Raw genomic sequence first — 24,064 nt, forward strand, 5'->3', positions numbered from 1 at the left:
CGCATGCGCCGAAAGAGAGAGAGCGAGCGAGAGAGAGAGCGAGAGGGACCAGACCACACCGGGAGGGAGAGAGTTCGGGACCGGAGCATCAGTAGCACTTTCAAGGAATACGTTAAAAAAAAACTTACCTGTGGGGGAGACCGAGGAGTGTGCAACACGGGGTGAGTAACAAAACCGGCTTAACCAATCAAAAATGAACTACGGAGTGACATCACTATCGTACATGAGCCCCGCCCTCCCGAGTTGACAGTGTAATTATGTATGCAAAATATTAATAAAAAACATTTACAGTACATGAAAAGTTTGCGAGATTTAGTCAGACGAGGGTTAATTTATAATTTTGTATATCTGGAAATTAGCGATTCATGTTGTTTGTTTGCTAATGAGGCTCTGGATGGTATTTTGTTAGTGCTATTATTTTATATAACTGAATATTGTTGTTGTTTTACAGTTCCATGAGTGGCTACATTTCAGACATGTTCGTTATTTATTTTAAGCTAATTAGCAAATTAGGTAAAATCCTTAAATATGAAAATGTTGTTATTATGACAAATCTTTAATTCAGATACAAGTAATTAAATATTTATATGTTCATATACCTTTACATGAGGTACGTTATCTAACTAACTATCTATCTATCTATACACATATAAGTAAAGACATGCAGCATCATCCAACACATATCACATGGCATGAAATATCAAAGCAGAGCCGTAGCCACCATAGACATTAAAGAGGAAAGTTTGTCCTCAATCCAGAACATTTCATTATACTCTTGTCTAACAGTATTTTTTTCCTTCACAGTTAATGAGGCTTGAAATGTGATGCGCTGATATAGATATACTATATAATGAGAAGGAATCACTCTTTCAGATTCCATTCTTTTCTTTTCAAGTTGATTATCATATCACATCACTTCATATCAGATGAAGTTTAGGCTGAGTGCTCGATTCATAATCGTTAACATAAGTGTTGATAGAGCAATAAGCCCTCTCATCAGATTTATGGTCTGTTGTTTGAAAGTGTAAGTCAGTGCATGCTTCTGAAGAAAGTACCAACATATTTATCAGCTCTAAAAAACACTGCCGCCTGTGTAGTGCCTCTGTAATACGCACAAGTGTACACAAATCCCACACACACACACTCATAAACCCACACAGACGCAAAATAAATAAATAATGAATGAATAAATAAACAGTGGCTGAGAGAGGCGAGAAAAGAAATAAATCTGAGGTTGTAAATTAATGATTATGGAAATCATGTGTCTGTGTAACTCACACACAAATGCAAATGCATGCATTAAACATACATTTCCAATTATATAATGAAAATAGTATTTAATAAATAAATAAATGGCAGCCAAAAAAAAAATCAGTAGGAAGAAAAGGAAAAACGCTGTTGTTGTAACTTAATGACTGTATTTAAATGCAAAACACGAAATAGACGAAGACCTGTTTAATCCAAATCTGAAGACAGCAGCAATTAAGGAATAATTCACCCAAGAATGAAACATTTACTCACTAAAGGCCATTTAAGATGTAGATTTTATTTTACATCAGAACAGATTTGGAGAAATCTAGCATTATATTTTCCAGCTTACCAGTGGATTTGCCGTGGTGAATGGGTGCCGTCAGGACAAGACTTTTATCACCTGGTAAAAACATCACAATGATCCACAAATAATCCTTCAAGCTGTTTAATAAACAAATACATCAAGATGTTTTCAGCTTCAAGCCATTACTTCAGAGCCACATATGATTCCCCTATGCATTATATTGCTTTATACATTGAAAAAGGTATCTGAATCAGGACAAAAATATGCACAGATCAAGCACCATGATTACACTGTGAGGATGCATTTATAAACTGGTTGGATGAATTACTTTCTTACAAGCATGCAGGTTTTTGCTTCTCAAGACATTAATCAATTGGTTACACTTGTGGATTACTGTTGTTGTTTTTATCAGCTATAATAGCTATAATGCACCTATTTGCTGCAGATTGGTGATACAATGCTAAACGATAACCAAAAAAAAATGAAGAAACAAACTCATCTACATCTTGGATGGCCCGAGGGTGAGTGCATTTTCAGCACAGTTTCATTTAGAATGAACTATTCCTTCATAAACATTTAACATATGCTGAAAACTCCCTCGACAGCGTTTAGATAGAAAACGAGATCTGATGCCTGGCCAGATGACTAATGTTATATACATTGGCAGCCTCTTTTGTCCCTCAGCACACATGCAAAGCAATTTAGAGGTCTTGAATTAAAGCCCCCTGAAATGAGAATGAAAGCGTTGCAGAGGTTTCCTGTGCATGTGCGTCCTTTGTGTTGCGACAGTGCTCGACTGGGCGTGGGAAGATAAATTGTATGCAAATTGATCATGACACTGATGAATGCAGTCTAATGCATGGAAGGTGGAATAGGTTGCCAAACGATGTTGTATGGACTTTTTCTAACACCAGATATGTAAAGTGCGTCGTGGCCACTTGATTGCTAAATAGGTTTGTAAAACGAACATTACGGAATAACAATGTCTCTGAAGTCATTACCGCCTCCATTTGCATAGACTCAATTCATGTAAATTGCACATGAGCAGATATATGACAGATGTACAATAACTAGACCACAATTATCTTATTATATTTGCAAGGATAATTGGAGCGAGCCTAGATACTCATTCTCCTACCAAAGTGGGGTTAGATCACCAGTACGTTCATTGGTGCTAATTTAATTTTTCATAATAATTTTAAGACAAATGGTCCATGCCTCAAATATAAAAGCCTGTTTCACACCAAACAATGAGCGTATTAGCATTCGGAGGCCTGTTTGTGCTATCATTTACATTTTTATTAAGTTAAGATAAGCATTGCCATAAATCTCATCGTACCCATGATGCCTCTCTCAACCCTTTTGTTTAGCACATCATCGCAGTTTCACTGTGCAAGGAACGAATTGTTCATCGCCATTGTATTTTACGATACTCGAGGGATAGGCTTTTTTGTTTTGCATGTTCCTCGTGAAATAGAGCATTATATGAGAGGATAAGCTTGTGATGGATTAATATTAATTAGAATACTAACCCCCACTGAAAGATAACGTGATATTTGATTTTTTTATCAAAAGAGGCAATTTGGGTAATAGCCACACAGGAGAATAAGATTCTGATAACTGGACGTAATGGGCTTTGTAACCTTTTGGTAGTGGCATTTGTAATAAAGTGTCTGCCTTTATGTAGTTTATAAGGTGAGTTTTAGGTAATTAAATGAATGTTTCCGTGACAGCCAAACGTCTCTATAATTTTTTCGCATGCATTGTGCTTTCTTCGGCCTTTTCTATTGGTGCGCATCAGAACAAAAGGGACTTTGTCCATGTGCAAATCCATGCCAAACATTAACACGGCCTTCTGATTATCAAGGTCTTTGCAAATCCATTTAGTTCTGCCATTTCCCTCAGTTCCAGTGCTGAACTGAAAGGAGAGTGAAACATGATTACTGGCACAGACGCAGTCTCCCTAGTACACACAGCTTCATTTTCATAATATTCTCGTCAAACAACAACTTTATTCACAATTTCCTGATGGCCTGTGCACGTTCCATATGAGTCTGGGTAGACACCATTGCAGGCAATATAAATCTTCTTTCTTTCTCTGCCTGTTTTAGATATTGCTTAACTTAAGTTTTACTCATTCTGTATTTTTTTTCATTGCATTTCATTAATACGTGTTCTCATTTATCTTTTAATATGCTGCTCGTAAGAAATAATGCATTATTTAATCCTGTGTCCCAGGCTAAATCTAGAATTTGTAACTTCTTCTGAATGTATTGAATTTCATAAGTTTAACTGAATTCTAAGCACTTATCACCCTTCCCTGTTTATTCTATTACGATTTCTTGATAGCAACTTTTAGTGTTGATTTCCCTTCATTTCTGCTATATGGGATTTTTAAATGTCTATTCTCTTCTATTTTTAGTGCTGTTTGCAATTTCCTTCTATTTCAAAAGAAAAGCATGTATTCCCGATCTTTTAAATATTATAGGCTAGTATTCATATCTCTCAATTCTATTTGTTTTACTTAACTGGATGCAGTATGTACAGTATATCTATTGCAAGCACAGGGCTATGGTAATAAGTTCTGTATTATACAAATAACAAATTGTTGGTTCTTGTAATAATCTGAAATATAGATACTTTTTGGTGTGTGTTTTCTTTTGATATAACTGCAAAGATGGGTTTAAAATGGCCAAAAATAGTTCAATTAATTAATGTTTTTTTTTAATAAAGGTTTGGTTTAGTGAATAATTCAATGATAAAGCCATGCAGTCACTTATTTTGTTCGTGGAAAATTCAGCAATTTCTGAAGAATTGGTTGACTGATTAACTTTATCATAAAGACAGTCTACTGGTATATCAATGTAATTTGCTGAAATATTAATTGAAGTTCATAAGCATCTGTCCAGTGTCTACACTATTTCTCTACATAAGACATAGTTAATAAAAAAGTTATTTCAAAAAGGACTAGTGAGTATAGTTCCCCCTCACAGTTTGATATGTCATTGTTCTTTCTCTTTTCTTTTTTCACACCCAGGCCAGTGTTGGCACCGACTTGTGAACCAGCTGATTATGGCAACATACAAGGTGCATTTGCGAACTGACTGTACAGAGAAAAACCTCACAGAAAGAATCAGTGAAAAGAAAACCCATACAAGCACGATGCAAACAGTGAAAAGTGCCGTCCTGTCTTGTCACTCGTCATTCTGAAATTTCACTCAGCCAATCGGAGGATCTGAACTAGCTGTAAGGATTTTGAGTAGCAAGAGGGTGAGTAACTGTGATGACGAGTGCTTATCTGGAACTACATGCTGGATTTTCAAAAGTAAGTAAAATTCTTGGCATAGAATCTTTAAGGTACATCCAGTTTCACGCAGCGGTCTGTTATTGTGGCAACATTTCCATGCCGAAATGTGACATTGAATTTCTAGTTGAGAATGCAAGATCATTCACAGACTCTTTTTTTTTTTTTGGAGGGCTCTCTTTTGTACTGCGAAGACCAGTGACATGTTTGTTCTGAGCTGAGAGAAATAGACTTTTGATGGAGCTGTATGATGTATGACTGAAAGAGAGCGGCGCCGCTCAATTCCATCTGGGTTTGCCGTGCATCCACATGGCCAGTCTTCAGGACCCTGCTTCTGCCAGTCAATGAACCCCTATCTCCCTTCAACACCTTCCAATCACAATAACTCTGGGAGGCAAAGAAAGAGCACAATCCAAACAACAGACCCAAGCCTATTCAGAAATACATCAATCCCATCGGCATGATTTCAGCAAAGCTGTTTCGATGAGCGGCTATGATGTATTCCATAAGAAAAAAAAATGCACACACGAGGGAGACGAAACCAAGCTGCCATAGATATGATACATGTATTCATCAAAACCTCTCACAGCCTTAGAGTGCAATTAATCTGGGATTAGGTGGGACAAAGCCTAGAGTCAAATCCCCTTCTCTCTTTAAGTGTCAGGACCCCATCATAACTGAAATTCCCAGCCTGTGGCTTCGAGAGGGAGGGTGTCGTGTTTTAATAGCTTTTGCTTGGTGGGTTATTCACACAGGTGCTTTGACTGATGTGTGACAGGAGTGATGAGAAGAGGGAGTCTGTCTAATATTGATCTGCCACCTTGCGTGACAGATCATGGAAGAGTGATGGCATAACTATGACTAGATGTTTTTCCAAATCTTGTGGCTTTGAGTGGTTCAGGTCATTTATTAAATTCCGCACAAACATGGTGGAGATTGTTTTTTTAATGTCGGCGTGAAGCTCGTTTTATTTTTTGTAATCTGATATATTTTTAAGTAAGGGAAAAATACATTGTCAGTTGATCTGATGACTTGATTGGCAGGAAAGTTGTTTCAAATTTGTTTTAATTTAACAAACGCTGGATGAGAACTAAATTTTAACTGAACTAAATTAACTAGCTGAACTAAACTGAATAATAGCACAATTGCTTTTTGTAGACCTGGTTTACAGCTAAAATTGAAATTAAACTATATTTTATTCTTTATACTATATATATATATATATATATATATATATATATATATATATTGTTTATTAAATATAAACTGCTTTGAAACCATCTTTATTTATTGTGTAACAAGCTATTCAAACAAATGTGAAATTAGGTCAGGCAATAATATATATGTATCATGTTTTCATTGTGCTTTATTGTGTTATGCAGCCATTTTTTATTGTTATTATTATTTTAGTTTTTTTTAACCTAATCAAAATAATTAATTGGAATGATTTCATATATGAAATGAAATTAACGTTTAAAAAATACTAAACCAAAAAAATCTTAATATTTACAGTCTGTGTAAAACGTTTTTTTTCAGCCCCAAAATATTAAGAAGCTAATGTTTGTTTTCTGACTTTGTTAACTCTAAATTGTTGCTATGAGATTCTGTGCCATTTGTGCATTATTAATATCATGCAGGGTTGTGAAAGTAATGAAGTAAATTTTGCATGTTTTTCAGACTGATTTATATTTGAGCGCGTAGCTGTTTTACTCCTACAATTCTATGATAGTTTAGAAATTAGTATTTACTTGCCATTTTCACTTATACATTTACTTCCTATGCAAATTCCCTTCCAGTGTAGCTCATGCAGCAGTGAAGTGTATATCCGGCTTTAGCACGCCTCTTATTTGAGTGGCCCCTTTGAAATCAGACGCTGACTGTAAATTGTTCTAATGATGTGCACCCTCCCTCAGGTGCTTCTCCAGTCTCGCTCCTCACATCCGTTCTGATGGCCCTGTTTTTCCCCCTCTCCTCCTTCTCTTCCTCTCATCTCCTCCTGTGTGCTTTTCGGTGTCAGCGGAGTGTGGGCTAACAGTGGAACAGGGCTTTTGATGTACAAAGAGCTATGTTTTCCTCTACAATAAAGATGGAGGAACACACCCACTCCTTTACGCGCAAACATCAAACACGCATCTGCAGATATAGGATAAGAGAACGGTGGGCTCCAGACTGACAGCTGCGAATCAGAAGTGGGAGGTGTCAGAAAACATGAATGCTTTCTGTTGCCTGTATCATCTGCATGGACATCTTTTCTCCCTTTATTCTTCAGCTGCTATCAGAATAGCTTTGAACTTTATAGGAGCAATCGCAGAGTAACAAATGATTGGCCCCTGGTATTAAGAAATTAAGTGCATTGTCTTGCTGCTGAATGTTAGCATTTATTGCAAGACTGATATGGGTCTTATTAATTCATAAGCGGGCCAATACTGAATTGCTATGATAAAGCAGTGCTTATGAAATGTTTTGATCTATGAAAGTGCAGGCTTTTCAGTGATTGTTTATGTGGTTTATTTTACAGTCAAATCTGTTAAACCAGCCTATTCTCATTAGTTATGGATATATATATAAGTTTGAATATGCAATGAAACTAACAATATGGATGTATTAACAACATTAAAAACAGTACTTATTCTGGGTTGATCAATTTGCTTGTTTTATGCATCAATCTTGAAACATTAATTTTGAATCATGAATTGTTTGTTCCAGGCTAGAATCAATTTAAAATGCTAAAAATTTAATGAAGCACAATCCACTAAATTATCATTCTGTTTCATGGGTGAATTATTAGAGACACAGTGCAGCAAAGAAAATACGTCAGAAATAATTATTGTAATAAATATAATAGAGAGTACTTTTGTAATTACATTTTACTGTTATATAGATATATTTTTGAGCTTGTAGCACCACCCCTATCCTGAACTTATAACTACTTGAAAGTATGTAAAATATTACATGCAGATGATGATCACATGGCAGACCACCCAGACCAAAATGAAACTATTAATTCTAAATGAGATAAAAACGCCAAAGGTCATGACATTTAAATGAATTGCAACTGCGTTAATTTGATATAATATTTTTACCCAAATTATACTGTATGTAAACATTTGTATGTCTCTAAATAAACTGTTAAAGTTTGCGTTTTAGATGCTGTCCATTTATTAGTAATGCGCATGCCAGTTGCTATGCTAATATGTAATATATAAAATGTATTTTAACTCCTTCTGTCTTCCATTCATTAGACAAGTCTTATCAAAAACTCCATTGACTGAGACAATGTTGCACTTTGCACTAATCAAGCAGCCAAATTTGTGATTGTGAATCTGAGATTGGCTACCTAAGCCGTGGCACAGAAATAGCTAGACTACAGAGGGACGGAGAGAGACATGTCCTCCTTACTGTGAACCCCTAGAGCTGAAAATAGCCTGTGTGATGGGCCGATGACACCGGGTCTGGACGATGAGCGTAATTGACAGAATTCTAGTGTGATTACTGCTGAAGCTGTGGCTAATGAATCCTAAGCACCACTCGTTCCACCCTCCTCTGAGTGCCCAGCAAGGATTCCTGTCCTCCGGTTATACAGATTGACATGTTTTGCTGGGAAGCAGCTCTTCCTCTTAATACCCAATGTTGTGTGGTCCGCTTCTGAGCCATCAAAACAAGACTCTATTATTCTCAACATTGTCAAGGGGCTGCAGTTTATTCTTTAAAAATGTCAAGCCCTTTTGAAAATACCACGATCAAAACATTTTGTTTTCACAATTTTAGAGACCTGGCAAAAAAGACTTTGCTTTGGTTATATTTTATTTACTTACTCTAACTGGATAAAATCAGCTTCAGGTCATTCTGGTCGATCATTACAAAAACAATAGATCCGTACGTTTCTGAATCGTGTTGTCGTTGTTAACTAAACAAAAAAAGAAAATGGTTTTCGTTAATTGAAATAAAGCTGAAATAACATGAGACATCGAAAATAAATACAAATTTAAATGAACGTTTTAAAATCATTTTCAATAACTATTGAGAATTGTTTCAGCTCATTGAATGAAGTTGAAATAAAATAGAAATATAAGCTGAAACAACTTGAATAAGAAAAAATTGTTTTAGTTAGCCCACTACAGTTAAAATGTAAGAGTAAGATAAAAATATAAAAATACCAAAATGTAAGAAAAAATAAAAAATAATGAAAAAAGCATGATACTAAAAATTGAAAATAGAATATTTAGACTGTAAAATTATATAAATAATTCTAAAATAAAACATACTTTTTAAAAATATATTTTGTTATTTTATTTAATTTTTCTTCTTTTTTTTCAATATTAGTTTTTATTAGTTTCAAATTTGTTACTGGTTCTTTCACAACATGACCAAATTATTGATTTATAAATTGAGCTGTGTCCATGCAATAATGATGATAACAGAGCAAATCATAGTGCATTTTCAGGGCAGTTTGATTTAGTTTTTTGACAGGCCACTTCCTCTAAACAGCTGGTTCTATTGAGACATGCTTTGACAGGTGCCTGGATCTGGACCTCACCAGTGTCAGCCCAGAGGCAATCATAACAAGGGGTTACTCAAAACCTTACACAAACAATCACTCCAGCCTGCTGATGTCCATGTCCATGGCTGGAAAACAATTCCAGTATTACCGCTGTGCTGGATAAACTGGATTACACCGAGGGTTTGTCTGCAAGAGATAATGCTGCCATGCTATTGGAAAAATGACAGTGATTATGTTCTTTCCTCCGTATCTCCTTATGTATATTGCATCCCTCAGCTATTTGTTTGACAAAAAAGGTCAAAGGTACACTACATTTACTGTACATGAATTAAAGTGGTACGAACTAATGTTTTTGGTTTTTAATCAAATTCAACAGTCCCCCAATCCCCACCAACAAATCCATTAGATTACATCCATGCTGACTCAACATTTTACATAAAATATCCGAAACCTAGCATGTATTTTTTCTATTATCATATTAAGCATTTTGTCATGTCCCCGATGCACTTCACTGAGTTTGTGCTTTGAAAATTGCATAATGTGCTTAGTGTCTGACTGTCTGTGATTTTTGGCAATAATGCAAGCATTTATTTGTGCTTCTTGAAAAATGTTTTTCTGAAAAAAGAAAGCTATTTTATAAAAAGCAGACGTTAAGGTTATGTCCCTTACCCTGTCACACTAACCTTCTACACTAGTAAAAATGTATACTCCGCTCAGGTGTGATTATTACATCGTTCAGATCTCTTTAATAGCGGTGCAATAAATGGTTAGAAGTATACCTTTTATTTATATTTTGTGAGGTGAAATATAGTCAGGAGGGTACTGTCAAGCTTAACTCTGTTACATAACATTGATTGAAAATGATCATTTTTCAGTATTTTATTTTAATCCATAAGTATGTGCAACGTACTTTATTGCTGCCATGTATGGCCTCCTCTCCATTATGGGGTTGAAAAAATAATTTGAACATTTACATTTTTGAAGGTTTAATATTTACCTAATGATGTGGTATTCAGTGAATCATAGTTGGAAAAAAGTATATTCTAAGTTGAAATGTTGCTGAATTCCAAATATAACCCGTGTGAGTGTGTGTGAGTGTGTGTGTGTGTGTTGGTATTTGTGTTTTATGGGGACTTTTATTTAATGACATGGGTATGACAGAGGTATAAGAATTTGAAGTTGGTTCATGAGGACACTGCCAACGTCCCAGCAATTTAAAAGGCTTAATAAAATTAGCAAATGGTGTTTTCTTAAAAATCGTGATTACGTGTAAGGGGTAGGGTTAGGTGTAGGGCAAGTGGATCCGTGTGGATCAGTGCGTTGCATTTCCGGCAATTCCTGGTGTTTTGGATCTTATAAACATTGCTTAATTTGTGAAATAATACAATGAAGAAAAAAAAATCAACTCAATAAATGCGATCGAACTGAACTGGTCAAACATTTTTAAATCAAAAAGCCAGCATTCGTTTAGAATGACCCGGAAGGTCTTCATTTGTTTTCAGGGGAAAGAGCTAAAAAGGAAAATTCATTGCTGTCAGGATTATCCCTCCGAACCCAGCAGCTAGAAATTTCTTGCAAAGCGAACATTAGTTCTTCTGCATAAAGCATTCATTACCGAGCCCAAGCACCCTCTTTGCTCACCCCCTTATTTGTATCGCTTTCTGCCTGACAGCATGCACTCGAATGGGTCCTGGAGAGGATTTTTTTACTGCAATTAAAATAATGTCACTCTTCAAGTAGACCCCGTCCCAGCATTAGCAGCCCTCCCTTGAACCATGAAATAGCCATTTATTACAGAAACATAAATTAAATTCATCTTTGCTCTCTCTCTCTCTCTTCTTGTTTCCGTGAGTACACCTAAAAAGTGCTCAGAGCTGAACACTCTGTGAGCTTTACTGGTGTAGGGCTTGAGAGTCCAGCCAGGCATTTGATGGCAGTTTAATCATTATTACTGCTCCGATGTCGGGGGCTCTCTTGGGAGCAGGGATGAAGAACTCCTTGGGAAGATTTCGACGTAATGAGGCTGACAGTCATGGCAGGGGACCTGTAACTGATTGCTTAATGCATGCAGATGAAATGTTAATGGGAAAGCTGCATGTTGAGACACAGTGGTGGAAAGCTTTGCTTAAAACTGCTAACACCCTCCCAATACATTCTCCAACACCCAACGACAGAGACAGCAAGCAATTAGGGACATTATAGGACGTGTCAACACTTCTACAAGTCTAGATCAGACAATCTACTCTGCGCTTTAATTGCTCTTTGAAAATATTATAAAACCATGACATAAAGCACGGATATAGACCAAACAGACAAATCTATTTGCTTTACAGTTGTTAATTGCCTGTGTTTTACTTTACTACCGCGGTGCTGACTTGGCATTGAATGTTTATCGTAATTAACATAAATGGCATGTTTCTGATTAGAGCTTCAGTTCTACTGAATGAAAGTAATAATGTTTTTTCGTTTGATAAAAGTCATAGTTTGGAAAATAAACTAATTAAAAAAATAAGAAAGAAAAAAATGACTGACAATTGTGAGATGACAAGATACAAGATTATCATGCCTATATAAGATATAAACCTACATTAAGAAAGAAAAAAAAGTAAGAACTGTGAGATACACCTGCAGTTATATATAAGTGACATAAAATATAAAAAGACATTGTGAGATAAATCACATATAATATTATTTATTATAACCAGTCCACTACATAGCACGATTGACCACAATTTTGTATTTCAGAGCTCTTTGTAATAGTTTATTATATAGACTAATGCTACTAATGATACTATGTCTCCTCCTAGACCTCACACTTACATTTTGGCATTTTTATTAGGAAATTATTTAGTGTAGATTTTTATTTTTTGCAAATAAGGTTTTTAAAATAAGCTTTTATGCTTTTATCAGATTCAGCTTACTGTGGGCAGAATTTCCTCAAAGAATAGCTAGTGCAAGTAAACCCCCTCCCACACACACACACACACACACACACACACACACACACACACACACACACAAAAATACACACATCTACACAACCCTTGAGTGCCAGAAGCAAAAAGCAGCTTTGAATAATAGATAAAATTATAGATAAAAGGTGTGACATTTCCCGTGCCATTCTTCTCCAGTGTTAATAAAAGGCTCTAATAAGAAGGTGACCTTTTTGGAATAGATTTGTAAATGTCACAAACCAAGACCCTCCGTATGAAATTGGCACCTTAAACAGAGGCACTGAGAGGAAGGGAATTGGCTTCTTTTGCCTCATAACAAGTGTCACGTGTACTTCATTTACTGATATTCTAACATTTTAACACTTTAATCTGCAATCAAACATAATTAAAAAGATTGTGTATTACTGATTTTACAGAAGTTCAGGTGTGAAGGTTCAGGTGCAGAGAAATATTCAAATTTTTAGGAAGAACACACTCTCTTTTTTTCAGTAGGTCCTACTTCAGTGATGAATATTTCAGTTGTGTTTTTATGGCCTTCATTGGTTATGAACAATTCAATGACTCATATTTCAGCTGGATATTTATGACTCGCAAAGACAGGAAGGTCATGAGGTTTTTCCTGTCCATGAGGACTAACATAAAGGCCAAAGAGGCATATAGTGGAGAAGCTGTGATCTAAGGTGAAGTTTCAGACTCCATTCCTCCTTTAAGTTTTCATCATAGAATAATAATGCAGTATTTTCTCTGACCTTCCTTAAAGGTGAAGAGTGTAATTTCTGCACCACTATTAGGCTTCATGCCCATTCTAACCGAATAGGATTTTGGAGCCAAGTGGATTATCTATAAATATACTTTCCATGAAAAAAAAATGGAATGAAATTGCATAATTATTGAATAGGTAAAATAAATGTTCAGAAACTATTAAATTGCAGAATAGTGTGGCAAAAATAATCCAATCTCATGGCAAAGTAATATATTAGATATATTCAAATATATTATCTGTGTATTATTTTGGGAACATATTGTGTCGCTTTTGTAAATATAACATTTTTTGAAAACAAAAATGCAGTGAAAATATGTATAAAATAAATAAGCATAATAAGCAAGAATTCAGCCTACACTGTTTTTGGTAATAATGTTTATTTTATTTTTGTGATATATATATATATATATATATATATATATATATATATATATATATATATATATATATATATATATACCTATTAGATATTACATATCTGTTTCCCTCTTTCACACACACATACTAACTCCAATTTATATTTAGACATTTTATATATTTTCCCCCTTTTCGACATCTTTCTTAGGAGAGCGTACACATAAAAAATACTCTCTTCATCTTTAATAAAAAGTGAAATAAACCCATATACAAATCAGATGTTATTGGTGCTCTGATATCATAAAACTCCTCAGTTGCTGCGTAAGGTTTAAGACTCTCCAACCTCTTCATCTGCAGCCATAAAAAACAGAGTTCATATCCATATGCTTCTTGGACCCATTTGGCTTTCAGACTTCAGTATTAATTCAGTCAGTCTTCATTCAGGGTTCAAAGCTCTTCAGGCTGACTCGGCAGTGCAGGACAGCAGAGAGTATTATGGTGCACTCACTATGCATTTTACATGACTGGACACAGCATATCTTATTATATGAGGGCTCTTGTGTGAAAAAGATGAAATGTAGCCAGCGGGCTCTGAGCTTGTTTCTATCTGAGTATGAGATGAGGAGGATGTTTAGAACCTGTTGTCTGGTGTTGGGGAACTAGCTCTTCTTTGATTACTGCAAACAACACGAGCCTGGAGACTGTTTGTGTGAACAGGGTTGGAATGGGACAGTTTCTGCTCTCCGATTTCTGTCTCTTCCTCCAACTCTCCACAACATCAAGGTCTTTGTTCTGTGTTTGTAATTCATTTCATTTATCATGGAAGGTGACATAATAAAGGAAAAAATAATGAAAAAGTACAGTGTTATAAAAGTTGTAATAGATATTTTGAATAATTGATGTTCTCTCGTACGTTCTGGTCCTGAAAGAATTTAAAGTATTTCATAAAATACCTAAAAAATATTAGGCAGCACTAAAATTGATATTAATAAGAAATGTTTCTTTAGCAGCGAGTAGGCATATTAAAATGAACACTGGAGTAGCTGCTGAAAATCTACATATTTTAAAATATATTAAAATACAAAAAGTTTAAAATTGCAATATTATTTCAAAGTTTTACAGTTTATTATTTTTTGATCAAATACTGTAAATGCAGCCTTGGTGAGCATAAGAAACTCCTTTCAAACATATTGTGCCATGTGGGAACAATATAAGCGAACAAATCAAACCACTTGAAAATGGATCATTTAGTTGGACTAGATCTCTATTCATTCATGAATCAGACTAATCTGGTTCTTGAGTTTACTTCACCAACTCTAATTGCATTGGTTCTTGAGCTCACAGCTCACTGGATTGGAAAACAACTCATGGAATAACAGCTCATGAAATAATGTAACTATCTAAAATGTAAATGTACGTCTGAAGCTCTTTATGGAATTTAATTTATTATAATGTGTGCATAATGTGTTGTAATGTTTTGCCATTCTCAAGTGTGTGTATTTGGAGGTCCATGCTTTTATGCAAGATGTACTTTGCTCTCAAGCAAGGTTGTTTTTGCAGAATCCTGCTCTTGAGTGAAGTGGACCCTGGGGCTCAAAATGATGAGAACAGAGTGCCAAAAACACTACAACATACTTGTGTGCCCACAGACACACCTACGCAGAATACATGCATGCAAATACAGTCCTTCTGCAATACACACACATGCCAGTGCTTTGTTTCTGATCAGACTCAATGTCACTAATGGGCAATCGTATGTTATGCTATTTTAATAGAAACGCCCTCGGGACATATCCCTGAGCTGAGAGATTCACAAGATCCAAAAGAGAAGAGAGCATTGAGTGCGTGTCCTTTTTAAACATTTTATTAGCATCCTACCTTGATACTATGAAACGTTCTTCATTGAGTTTGAGAGTAAGTGGGCGTCAGTGACTACATAAAAACATATGCTACCATGAACAGAGGTCGCAGGTGACTCTTCACAATCTTTCAAACGAACATATGGCAACACGAACACTGTTTATATGTGTACATCATCTACTTTCATAGCTATACAGTTTTTTTCTGATCTAAACAGTCTTTGTGTTATATATTTTGTTACTCTGCTTTGCTTTTCTGCTCCTTTTTTCAATTTCTGCAGGTTGCATCGTTATCTCAGTAGATGGTGAAAAGTAACTGCCTTCATGAGCAGTATTGGGGAAAGTTACTTTTTAAATAAAAGCAGGGCTTTATTGCTTCTTTTTAATATAATATGATATTTTTATAGAAATGAAAGCCCTTTTGTACCAAAAAATGTAACGAATAAACCTCAGGCTGAAGTAAGAGTAAATTCACGTGTGTACGGTAGAATGCAGGAGAAGGAAGTTCAACACTTTTCAGCAAAAAAAAAAGGATCCCAATTGTTAGCTTATCTAAAATACATTTTGCTTATTAGTTGAAGATCATCATAGGTCAGCAAGACATTGTTTAATAAAATGGGATTAGACACATTTTTGTTATTTAACATATTTAATTATTGCATTTTGATTGGTTTCTTGGTTTGAATTCTATTCTTTTTTGGGAGAAGAATTAATGCATGTTGACATTTAGTCTGGCACTACAGTAGTGTCATATTCACAGCACACACAACGCCTCTGTATTTCCGATTTCTCCCAACATGGGGAAAGGAGACTTGGCAGTAAATGGGGAAAAAAGTAAACGGCGTTTTCTTGTAAATTAAGAAAGTAATGCATTACTTTACTAGTTAATTGAAAAAAGTCATATATAATATCGTAACTTGTTACTTGTTATGCGTTACCCTCAACACTGTTCATGAGTGAAGAATCTTTTCTTTTGTTCAAAAAGTCGAAATGTTTGAATATGAAACTAAATCACTAAATCATTCTCTCAACAAGTTCATTCAAAAACATTTAATCACTCAATAACAAAACGTCATCAATGCTGAAATGGTTTGCAGTGGCTTTACCACAATTTTTGTTGGCGGAGCATAGACAACTGATTACATTCTGTCTAAATGTAAATTGCTCAATATTTTTACCATTTTATGTATTTGGCATATAGCCTATATTTATTTATTAGCATACAAAAAATCACTGGATGTCACATTATAACATGAACAATCATTTAAAAATTACGAGTCTTTTCAACCCTAACCTCACTGAAAACTGAAGTTCACTATAATAATTTAGCAGTTCATTAAAGGGTTCATTCAAACCATTAACTCATCTTTATTTATGGAAATTTGTCATATGAACATGATTCACTAAAATGACATTTCCGTTGCATTCTGTTGTGGTTGCATGCACTCTGCAAGGTTAGCTTCATAGAAAAATGTTTTATTGTATTTTGCAATACACTGTATTTTTAGTCCATCTCAGAACTCACATTCATTACTGAGTCAAATCTGATTCATTTTGCCATGGTGCTGCTGCAAAATATTCATCAATGCACAAAACATTGCATTGTCCTTCTGAACCTCATTTTCTTAATGTGAAAACAGCCTATTCTCACCCCAAAGTTTATCCAGTTCCAAGACTCCAAACAATAAGAGAACATCGAATGCATCAAATGTGCCTCTTTTTTTTATAGGCTCATCATCTGCATGCATAAATATGATTTCTCACATAAATATCCTACAGAGGTTCAGGACAATTTCCACCATTTCTCTATATGATGATAAATTTTGCAAGGTCGGTGGTTGATGTTAATTATTTCCTCTCTGTGTTTCAGTCGAGAAGCCCAGGTCTGTTGATGAGCATATGTGATTACATGAGGCTGGAGATGGAAGATGAAGTGTGAAAATGGAGCGACCTGTGGGAGTCTCACAGCCTGCAAAAAAATCAATATTACTCTCCTTGAGATCCTCTTTCTCTCAGCATCTGTGAAGTATAGATTCCCATCTCCGCCATATGTGGACTCTAGCGCTGATGAAATATCTTTGATATTTACCACTGTTTAATCATATACCGTATGTGAGGAGGACTGAACTACAGAGCTAAACAAACAATTCAAAGCAGCTTCAGCATATAGCTGAGCCTAATGGAGTCAGTAATGATCAGTTTCGTTGTGTTCAATCTGGAATTGGCTTCACGATCCCCAGTCGGATGTCTTTTAAACCAAACAGGAGCAAATCTGTGAACCTACATACAATCTCACAACATCTTCTCCCATCAGTCCCTCAGTCTATGCACCGGTAGGTATAAGTCCTAGCATATTAGTCCAGTCAGGTGGAACAAAAATGACACAGTGAGCATCGCTAAGTCATGAGGTGTTGAGTGTGACTCATTACGCCACTGCTCGGTGCCTCCACAGCCGATAAGGACCGTCCCCGCTGTATGTCCATGCCTAGATGGAGTAATTGGACCGGTAAGGTAAAATGGCCACACAGACTCCAGGAACAGAGAATTAACTGCATATTGACAGCGTTAAACTTGGCAGCCTCCCAGGGCTGAAATGTTGATTTTTGAACTGCTGTTTTGCCAGAGCGAGAAACTAACAGAAAGACAAACCTTTATAAATTACAGAGCAGTAAACCCCGACAATAAAGAGTGCAGTATTTTTGTCATCTGACAAGGTTAGAGAGTTCTTTCATCGCAAAATCCATCAGTTCCATTATTTTCTTGGAGTTTGTATAAAGATGCTGGCCAGTGAGAGACGGAGCTCTGTAAAAGGCTGATACGACTTAAAATAAAACAAGACCTTAAATATAAAGAATGCTTTTATGCATTTCTTTTAAACTGCTGCCAGCAAAGCAAGAATGAAAGGAACGCAGAAGACTGCCAGCATTATCCTTGTTAGTGTCTGCAGATAGAATGTTTTACGAGACAAAGGATCCATACTCTGCTGGAGAAATTAATGACTTTCTTTGAAAAGAGGGTCTCGGTGTTGTTATGGAAACCTCCTCTCAAGAGATGCTAATAAGCTCAAGCCAAAGCAAAAGAAGCAGTTTTGAATGTGGAAATAAAACTTGAGCCTGTCTCTAATGCACTGCATTTGTTACAGGGTGTTGCAGGACTTGATTACTGCTGCTTGCTAAGGCAACAATCAAAAGTGCTGTTAGTTTGCATTTCGGCTCACATCTCGTCCTGAACATGAATTATACCATGAATCTTGGGGCCTGTTGATAAGAGATGCTATGTTACTCTTCTAATTGATCGGACATGCTGGGCAATAGTCTCATAAAACTGTTTGCTTATCAGAATATCACAGACGCTTTTTTTCTGTGGTAACCAGATAAAAACCACCAGAACACTCAAGCAACAAAACAGCAACACTAAAAACTACTCAGCACAGCTTAGCAACTGCATAGCAATGCCTTGGCAAACACCCCAAACAGCAACCAGCGATGCATAGGGTCTGTGAAAATTCATTTGCAGTGATAAAACGTATCTGTGATCCTACAAACTAGGAAATGCGTCTCTCACGTGGTCAGCCATGTTAAAAATTAATATTTAAGTCAGTAATAGGAAATTAACATTATTCGTTATTCCTATGCTAATAGGGAGAAACACAAATTTCAATACTGAAATATGGTTGTCAAATGGCAAAGCTTTTTAAATATTTGAAAGTACGCTATCAATACCAGTCAATATCAATATCAACATTATATGACGTTATGATAAAGAATTATGTCATGATGTATCTTTAGTAATTATAACTTGGTAACAATGTATGAACAATGTTTTGTCATTTAGACATATTCATACTGATACCATGATAATAATATGAATTATACTACTAGTAACAATATAAAATGGATTATTGAGTTGCTGGGATCATTAATCATTAATATTAATTACATTTTCTCTTTCTGTTCAAATTGATTCGCTGAGATCAAAACAGCCGGCCAATGAGATTGCCATATATGCATTATTATTTATTTATCCATAAGATACTAAAGTCAAATCTAAGAATGTACTAGCCATTGGCTATAGATTTAGTCACATATGTTAGCGATTTGCTTGCATTGTAGACAGTTGCATTCAGTAATAAATGTAATAACATGAAGTAAACGATAACAGCAGAGAGTGCTATTGCTTAAATGGTTTAAATGATTTTATCTCTAAAAATGATGCCCATCATTTAAAAAAATGGAAATAACTGGGAGAAGTTAAAACAGTTTCCTATTTGCACACAGTAATCATTTAATGGGATCTTACGGGGTTATCCCCATAACAATCACTGTTCAAACAAGCCTTTGGATATTATTTTGAAGTCAAAAAAGTGTTAGATACAATGTTACAGAACTGGAATCTGTTGACCCCCAAAGATGGTGAATAGTGGAGCAGTAAACGCTAGTGATAATGGCAGAGCCCCAGCCCGGTCTTGACTATGGGAAAATGGGTCTCGTGCATATGCATGAGATTGGACCTCAGGTGAGGAGAGCTGTGACCCAATTGCAGACATCATCACTAAAGATGAAGTTCACATATTCAGAACTCACCTGAGAACAAAGTATGCCTCTGCCCTCAGAATGTGCATTTGTAGTTTTTTTTTTATTGCAGTTATTGTGAAAAGATGTCTATTTGACCGGTCCGGAGTGTTGTATAATAGGTTACCCCTATTATTTATGTACTTGAACTTTTGCATACGGACATATTGTTAAGAGAATCATTTCCTGTAATCAGTGAGGGAAATGACATTCTAGCCAAAGGCTGTATGTGTTTGCTGGTTATGGCTGCTGCTTATATTTTGGTTTGAAATTGACACTATTTTTCTCATAACGTTGAAGCACATCACCTGTGGGTCTGCTGGCCCTGGGCTCTCAGGTATTAGAGGACAAATATCCAACACGCTGGTTTAGAGCAGAATTTCATGTCTCTTCTGTTTTCCTAGTATTGCAGAATACCTGTAACCTTTAACAGCTCCTGAGACTTAATGTCAACTCTATATAACCCAGATTCCACTTCTGATAACAGCACGGACAAAGGAAGAAAAGGAAAATATACTAGTGATGTCTAACGAATCTTACAAGCCTTATAGATTGCATCTTCAGCAAAAAAAAACATACATGGCTTAGCGATGCAAATTAGTTCAATTGCACCTCCTAAAATGGTGCTTTTCTGAAGATTATGCTGAAAAACCCTGTTACCATGAGACCTATGGTTATTCATGCGGTCTACGGATTCAAGTTAATTACACACTAATCGGATGAAATTAATTGCACTTACTATGCAATCTGAGCAAATGGATTGTAAGTCTTTTCCTCTTTTGTTTGGCCAGAATAACATGGGCGGGTACATTTAGACTTCTCAGCATTTTTCAAGTAAAAACACCTTACAGGGACATTGAGGATCGGCATAAAATTAATTATCCAAATCATGGACCATACGTTCATTAAACCGTGTTGATTTAAAGAGCGTGCATACTGCATTTGTCTTTGTTTAATTGTGTGAGTAAAAAAAAACATTCAATCTTATCTTAAGCGTATGCACAAAGCAAATTATACGTATTTAAAATAAATGTAAATGATTTAAATATAAAATATAAAATATAATTTATAAAATATAAATAAAGGATTTACATTTTATAATAATTGTAATTGTTAATAAATTAAAATTATTATTGTATAATTTAAAAAATATAATATATATGTATGTGTGCGTGTATTAATTATAGTATTTATATATAATTACACATACGTTTATTCACACACAAACACACACATCACCTATGAGCATAACTTAACATACTGGTAAACTTTGTGCTACAGTGTTCAACTTACAAATATATATCTATAAATGAACAAATAACTGTTTTATATACCATAAAAGGTGGAATTCAAAAGCTATGCATGGCGTGTATATCTGCAAAATGCAAATAAAATAGCATGAATTCATAAATAAAGTATATAAAGTTAAATAGACAAATGCGATGCAAATTGGAAACATTCTCTCATCGCTTCTCAATGAGCGATATATCTGAGCAGCGCCTTCAGCATTAGGACTGTCAGCAGTTAACAGCTTTAATCACATCGAAAGCACAAAATGAACAAATAGCTGCAAAGTGACCGGTTTTATTGTTTGCGCCTGCAGTTATGGACATACGCAAGTGTGCGCGTGTCTTTTTGTGAGTACAATTGTCCGTTCATCACCTGTCAGTTCCCCAACACCGCATGCGGAAGAGGGTGAATCTCAGATGTAGCAGACCAATGGTCAGAATCACGGCCTATATCTGCAGCGCAAGGCTGATTGATGCGTCTCTAAATGAGCCCCAACAATAACCGAGTGTCTGTGTCAGCGCCTGCTTTCTTAAGCTTCTTTAGCCTCAAAACCAAGCATCCAAAAGCACACCTACTCAAACTGAAAGTGCTCAGATGGTGGCGGGCGCTTTTGTGCTCACGGTATCGACAAGCATTTTCTGAGCTATCCATCAACAAACCCCTGCTCTCACAACTGCTCTCCTCACTTACATCATGAAGTGATATAATCTCAATGTAATGCATTATGTCTTTTCCAGCTGCGCTCCAAATTACAAGGTTTATTTTGCAGGCTGTCAGTTCATTGCGTCACTCAGTTTTATTGCTGTTCAAGGTTAAAAGGGAAGTTAAAGGATTAGTTCACCAGAAATGAAATTTCTGTCATCATTTGCCAACTCTCGTGCATGTCATACCATATACCAAAAAAAAATTGTAGCTAAAACATATTTTAAATAGTATATTGTTGGAAACATTGAAGCTTAATGACATGTATTTGTTTTAACCTTCATAAACAAATATATATTTCAGAATGTATTTCAAGGGCAATAAAATACATTTCCAGTATTTATTTATAATGACTTTTATGATGTAATCTATTTTTTTTAATCATTGTAATGTATGTTCCTTGCTGACATTTATTGAAATGTGTTATATATTCATGTGTGTTATAGACAAGAAAAAATTTGTAAATGTATTATTTTTAGATTGAAATATGTGTAAGACAAATATATATATATTAAATGTTTTTAAAAGATACTTACATATATAGGTAGAAAATCTATTTCCATAAAAACATTTTGAAACATTTGAGTAAAAACATTTAATGTATATTATATTAATATATTTGAATATTAAAAATGGCAAAAACATTTTAGCAGGTAAATGTGGTAGTATGGCAAATCGATAAGTATAGTACATATTTTTGGACTATACTTATTTATTTATCTACATTCAATACATAATTTTAAATATTTTAGAAAAAACTAAAAAATGCCTATTAAAAATGTCTATTTAAATTGAAATAATATAGCACATTTAGTAGTATATTTAATTGATATTCATATATTTTAAATATATTTGAATATGTGTATACATACGCATACAGTATACTTAAACATTTTAAAAAATAAAACATTTCACGTACATTTACATATATATATATATATATATATATATATATATATATATATATATATATATATATATATATATATATATATATAATATATATTTATATTAATATAATTGATATTATATATAAATATATTTAATATATAAACACAACATATGTACATATGAAGATGCAAATATGTATATTTATATATCCACATTAAATATGCACAGTACATACACATATATTATGTAAACAAAAGGTTTTATTTTGGATACAATTAATCGTTGCCCAGCACAAATACACACACACAAAAATTTACATACATACATACATACTTTTTGGGACACAAAAACAAAAATAAAACTGAAAAAAAACAATGGTGCCTGTTCTTTTCTTCCCATTCAATTACAATGACTGAAGACAAAAGCACAGAAAAGCGCCAGAAGAAAATCCTAAAAACTATTTCATAACTCTATATTCCAACCAAGTGAAAGAGATCATTACAACTATTCCTTTGAAAGTATTTTTATGTCATGTTTTTTAACTTTTAATTTATTATTTAACCCCGCTCTTATTGTTCACATGGTGAAATGTCTCTTTAATTGTCTTTAACTGCAGTTAGGATTGGTTAGCATCTGCTGAGCTTTGATGTTTGTGAATCTTGAGAGCTTCAGATGTCAGTGTTCAGAATTCACTGAAGAACCCAAGAGACAATGATGCAACGCAGAGGACAACTAAGAGGCAAGGATGTCTGCTTGATGTTTTTTCACTCTTTTGATTGCGAGTGTGTGTGCAGTCATTTTAGCACAGATGCAGCACTCATTTCTAAGCCAAAGCAAGTGTGTGTTTGACTTGGTAATCATCAAGCAGTGCACCAGGGGAGTGTGTGTGCACAGATGACATGGCCTAGATTTCCTCCAAAACATCCCGGGGCAACCAGATGAGCAAATGAACCACGTGGCATCACCTCAAACAGCTGACCCGCAACTCGAGCGCGTCCTTCGCATGTGGCACAAGCATCTCCATCCCTCTCCGCTGACCAAGATCTGACAGCTGTTGTTTTCTTAGCATTTTGGGATTGCTGACTGTTTGGACCTTCCTTTGTTCACACATCAGTCGCTGCGTTTTTTTCCGGGCATCTGGATCACATTGTGCTGGCATGCAAGTTGTCAGTTTGATTTTCGCTCAGTGAATGCGCAATATGCATAAGAATATAGATGCACAATGCAGAGGAATAAAAAAGTAACCAGCTTCCCAACTTTCCTCAAGCATCTCCCAAACTTTTAATGAAAGACAAACTAAAGACAATCTTTATGTTC

At 35.1% G+C, this 24,064-nt stretch overlaps 1 long non-coding RNA gene across 2 annotated transcripts; it reads left to right on the top strand.

The window, feature by feature from the left end:
* The first annotated feature begins 43 nt into the window (after positions 1-43).
* On the top strand, positions 44-20,852 carry LOC122358549. Of its 2 annotated transcripts, none has more exons than XR_006252626.1 (3): positions 44-161; positions 4,593-4,880; positions 17,164-20,852. It is a non-coding gene; the product is annotated as an uncharacterized LOC122358549 (long non-coding RNA). The 2 variants fall into 2 exon arrangements; XR_006252625.1 differs by lacking the exon at positions 17,164-20,852 and adding an exon at positions 5,032-5,960.
* The last annotated feature ends 3,212 nt before the right edge of the window (positions 20,853-24,064 follow it).

The sequence above is a fragment of the Puntigrus tetrazona genome, chromosome 15 (assembly GCF_018831695.1).
Source record: "Puntigrus tetrazona isolate hp1 chromosome 15, ASM1883169v1, whole genome shotgun sequence".
NCBI classification, from domain to species: Eukaryota; Metazoa; Chordata; class Actinopteri; order Cypriniformes; family Cyprinidae; genus Puntigrus; species Puntigrus tetrazona.